The sequence below is a fragment of the Diabrotica virgifera genome, chromosome 1 (genome assembly GCF_917563875.1).
Source record: "Diabrotica virgifera virgifera chromosome 1, PGI_DIABVI_V3a".
NCBI lineage: Eukaryota > Metazoa > Arthropoda > Insecta > Coleoptera > Chrysomelidae > Diabrotica > Diabrotica virgifera.
The window spans coordinates 297467335-297473334 of NC_065443.1; positions in this window are offsets into that span (position 1 = coordinate 297467335).

Sequence of the window (6000 nt, forward strand, 5' to 3'; positions counted from 1 at the left end):
GTCCCCAAGACATTATTGATACCTTCTTACATTCTTACGAGAGTATGTGTTTCGTTTTTTATTGTCTTGTAGCTTTTTGCAGAACCGTTTCTACTTTTCTTTGTGTTTTTATTTTTTGAATACGCATTTTGTTGAATGTTCCCGCACATTTTCAATTTTTTAATTCTGTCGTTGTTTTATCTCTGGTACTATGTCATCGCCAATACGGGAGTTAAAATCACTCATAAGGATAATATCTATATTCATTTTATGGTACTATGGAGGTAAGCTTTCTCTTGTATTGACATTATTAATAGTTCTTGAATTAGTCTATTGTTGAGTGGTTTTCCGGAAATCCAAACTGTATATATGGTTCATTAACAAGTGCTTAAGAAGTTTCACTGTAGTTTATCAAACAATTTGAATACAGTAGATAACAAGAGATGCAAACAGACATTAATTATGTAAGTCAACATGATGATTGCTTCTCGTGGCAAAGTACAAGTAAAAAAAAAGAATGTGTGTGTACTTTTTACGCACGTAAGAAGTTATACTTCTATTATAATATAATCTAACTTCATATTACGATTTCAACGAAATCAATATATCTACTTATCAGTACCGGTATCAGTACCGTTGATTCTGTAAAATTTCTTGGTATTTTTTTAGACAGCAACCTTAAATGGTCCCACCATATCGATTTGTTAAGGAAGAAACTATCCTGAGCTTGCTATGCTATAAGATCTGTTTCGAATGAACTCAATTTAGCATCTTCCAAAATAACATATTTTTCTTTGTTCGAGTCACATCTTCGTTATGGTCTTCCTTTTTGGGGTTCTGCTACAGCTGCCCAAGTCGATGTTATTTTCAAATTACAAAAAAGAGCAATTAGATATCTGTTTGGCCTCAGAAGAACAACACATTGCAGAAGTTACTTCAAAGATCACAAAATTTTAACCCTTCCATCTTTGTATATTTTAGAAACTGTTTGCTTAATTCGTAAACATCTACATGTCTTTCCACCAAGACCTAATCATGACTACTTCACGAGAAATTCTACGTTTGACGTCTATATGCCGACCCCGTGCTCTGAGTTAGTAAAGAAATCTATATTATATTCCGCAAAAAAACTTTACAACCATCTCCCTCTACAACTTAAATCTGCTGCATCTTTCCCCAAATTCCGTAAACTGACAAAAGCCTACCTATCTGAAAGACCATATTATTCAGTAGAAGATTTTCTTAATCAATAACTAAGAAATTACAGTACCCTTTGCACAAGTAGTATTTTTATTATCATTTTTTTGTCATTGGGTTATTTTGTATATTTGGGTGTCATATGCAGCAGCTTAACTTTTAAACTTATTAATTACTAGGTAGACTATGCATTTGCAATTTACTTAAATTTTGCAATTGATTACTTCTGTTTAACTTCATTATTATTGTTATTATTGTAAATATATTGACGATTTATGTAATTTTAGTAAATTGGATTGTTATTGTTTTGTTTTCTTGACTTTTTATAAGCTTTGTCGATAAAATTGTACAATTTTTCATGACAATAAAGCATATTTCTATTCTATTCTATACTTTAAACAGTTTTTTGTATTGTATTTAAATATTAAACTAATTTTAGAAAGAACTAAAAGAATACCAACAATTAAAAAAAAGAAAAAAAAATATGACTTTGTCAGGATTTGAACGGGGGACCTCTCGATCCGTAGGCGAATGCTCTACCGATGAGCTACCACCGTTGTGTATGCATTCGATCATTTCTCGGACATAATTACAATCACGGTGACGATAGATTAATTGAAAATAAACATTTTCAATAATACTTATGTAGAATTGTAAATATTTTACCTTATATTTTTAAATTCCCCTGTATATAATTTTTCTTAATTATTATTACGAAAACGAAATCAGAGTCTAAGTCTAACACATATGTACCTACGTTGGCACAGATGGGTGGAACGAATCGGGATTACTACGATAGCCGGTCCGAAATACTGCTAACGTTGAATCGTTAAGGCTATGGGTACATAATTCGCAAATATTGTACGTGTATCCCTACTTTATCTGTCTTTACACGGCAAATTACGTGTAGTAAAATTCACACTGGTATGGATATGTAAAGATTACTAGAATGTCATTCTACTTGAAAATGTCATCATTAATTTAAAGAGATGGCTTTTGAATGTTCTTGGATAACTGTTATTTTTATAATTGCAAATTATTAATTCAGTTAATAAATGTGATAATCTTTTCACTAACTATGTATTCAGTGATTGTAATAATTTATTTGTACAACAAAAACTAATACTCAATCGAGAAAAGAGGAAAAGTGTTAAAGTGATTTTTTAATAATATATTGTTACGGAACGCTTACAATTTTGAACATCTTTAACAACAAAATACTTGGATCACAGAATATATTATCCTGACGTAATCTCTGCTTGGATCTTCCACAAATAATACACAATAAATCACTTTTTATTAAGTTCACTTCTTAAATCAATTATTTATCAAATACACTATATATCAATAATATTTAATCAATATTTCAAAATATTCCCGATGCAATGTCAAATATTTAAAATTGTCACTGATTGTCAGTGTCTGACTGACAATATATGCTGGCAATATTATATTCGGCTGAGTGCGTTGTAAGACAAAGATAGATTTGGAAAATATTACCACGGCATTGTGTTCATTTTTTTCGAATCCTGAAAAAACCAATAAATATTTTTGAAAAATTTAAACGCAGAATGAAAGACTAAATGATTACCGAGGGCCGAAAGTCCCTCAGAATAAATAAAAAGTTTATTTTGAATGAGATATTTGAAATTAAAAATCACACTAAATTTTCTCTTAGTTTTTCACCCCTGTAACTTAAAATAAACATTATAGAAGTTCTCAGGGACTTTCGCCCCTCGCTAATAACGTAATCTTTCATTCTGCGTTTAAATTTTTAAAAAATACTTATTAGTTTTCTCAGGATTCGAAAAAAATGAATCCTCATTTGAATAGCATTGCAGCCGAAAATACGTACCCATCCTCTTAAGGCCTAATTAATTAAGAATAACATTCGCAACTTTGAACCAATTTTAATAGTTTGGTTCTCATGGGAAAACGAAAAAGGGAGATTAGATGTATTTAAGAGAATTTGTTTTAGCGTGGGGGTTGTATAGTCAGTCGATTTTTAGATTCGAATGAAAGAGGCTGTATTTGACGATAATCGAAAGGGTGCGAATAAGACGAAACATATATTGACAAGCCGGTCATACAGGGTGTTAGTAAATAAGTATGAAAAATTTTAAGGGCTAATTCTACATGAAAAATTAATGCCAGTTTGCTCTATAAACATATGTCCGCAAATGCTTAGTTTCGGAGATACGGGATGTTGAAATTTTTATTTCAAACTGCCAATTTATTTATTGCTCTAAGACCAGTTGAAAATGAAATTTGGTGAGTTTTAGGAGGTAGTTATTACAAATTTTATGACATACAATTAAGAATTTTGTATTCATCATTGACGCGCCTACGGGCAATGGTCTGAATTATTTTAAAGAAAAAAATAGTACGCCACTGAGATATTTCGAATTAGAAATTCTTTTTAAATTCCACGTCTAATTTATGATAAAAACCTTTCTTGCCTTTTTTTCATATGATGCACCGTTTTTATGCAGAAAAATAAAAACTCTTGGCGCATATTTTTCATTTCTTAATACATGATCAAGAAGTATCCAATATAATAATACTAAACTAGAACAATAATAGAAAATATTACTAATACCATTTCAACTAGGTGCAAAGCTGCAAGAAATGTTTAAAATGATCTCCTTTACAGGTAACAGAAGAATTTTATATTCATCATTGGCGCGCGTACGGGTAATGGTCTGTATTTTTTGAAGAAAAAAATAGTACGCCACTGAGATATGTCAAACTAAAAATCATTTTTGAATTCCTCCTTCAATTTAGGACAAAAAATCTTTCTTGCCTTTTTTTCATATGCGGCGCCGTTTTTATGCAAAAAAATTAAACATCTTGACGTTTACAAAGTATTTGAACTAAGTTTCTATGCATATGGAAACTACCTCAAATATTTGGTAAGCTTTAAGATTTTTTTATTTTTTTCTATAAAACGGCGCCTCGTATGAAAAAAAGGCAAGAAAGGTTTTTTTCTCAGTGGCGTACTATTTTTTTCTTCAAAAAATTCAGACCATTACCCGTACGCGCGCCAATGATGAATGTAAAATTCTTCTGTTATCTGTAAAGGAGATTATTTTAAACATTTCTTGCAGCTTTGCATCTAGTTGAAATCTTATTAGTAATATTTTCTGTTATTGTTCTAGTTTAGTATTATTATATTGGATATATCTTGATGATGTACTAAGAAATGAAAAATACGCGCCAAGATGTTTTATTTTTCTGCATAAAAACGGTGCATCATATGGAAAAAAGGCAAGAAAGGTTTTTTATCATAAATTAGACATGGAATTTAAAAATAATTTTTAGTTCGAAATATTTCAGTGGCGTACTATTTTTTTCTTTAAAAAAATTCAGACCATTGCCCGTAGGCGCGCCAATGATGAATACAAAATTTTAAATTGTATGTCAAAAAATTTGTAATAACTACCTCCAAAAACTCACCAAATTTCATTTTCATAGCTCAACTGGTCTTAGAGCAATAAATAAATTGGCAGTTTGAAATAAAAATTTCAACACCCCGTATCTCCGAAACTAAGCATTTACGGACATATGTTTATAAAGCAAACTGGTATTAATTTTTCATGTAGAATTAGCCCTTAAAATTTTTCATACTTATTTACTAACACCCTGTATATTAAGTAGATAATCGCGATGATTTCAAAGACATTTTCTTTTGTGAGAACTCGTAAAATTTTAGTCGCAATTACACAAACACTTTTACATTTCGTCAATTTAATAGTATAAATAATTTAGTTATCTATTTTATTAATTAAAACTGTTAAACATCACACGGACTTTTATTACGATTGTCTTTAAGGAATCCCACCCTTATTACAAGGAGGACAAATCCACAGACACAAAAATTATAATAAATATATTTACTAAAAACACTTTTTTTCTCTTTTTTGGCTTGGACTATGGTCATTCAGCCAGTCTCAATCAAAAGTAAATGTATTAAAGATATTGCCAATTAGTGAAACTTGGTTGTTATAATATTATTACAATTTTTTACTTCTTATTTACCTACTCATTACAGCTAATGTACATAATATGTTAATAAATATAAATATATTATACTACTTAATGTTTATCAAGAACACATAGTGTATACATTTTACAAATAAAAATATTAATCTTAATATTAAAATAAATGCATTCTTTTTTGTATTTTATTTTAGTTTTTTGTTTTGTTTTGTTTTTTTTTGTCACTACGATAGGATGTCAACCCGGTTCATCCCCGCGGAGGTTTAAATCTTCTTAGTGATGTTTTCTTTAATTTTTTTATTTTATTTTTTTTTAAGATTTTTTTTTAATTATTAATTTTTTTTATTTATTTTTTTTTGTTTCATGTTTTTATTTTTTTTTTATTTTTTTTTTCTTTTTATTTTTTTTATTTTTTTTATATTTTTTAAACATATTTTACAAATACTTATAACTAATTACAATAATATTTTACTATCCGACAAGAAAGATACCAAACAGTCAAAAATTTTCTTTTTATTCAGTGACAGAATAAAGAGAATATTTACAGGGAGTGGGATGTTCTGGTCTATAATTCTTTTAATTAGGTGATTGGTTAGGTGTTTATGCTTTTTGCATTCAAAAAATATGTGGTTCAAGTCACTTTTAACATCACATTCTTGACAAATATTCGAATCTAATATGTTTATTTTAAATAAATGTGCAGGATAACATGCATGTCCAAATCTAATTCTACTGATGGTGGATATGTATTTGCGAGGGAGGGTGAAATTCTTATACCAAGGTTTTTCTGGAATAATCGGTTGTATCAAACTGTATTGTGTTGTT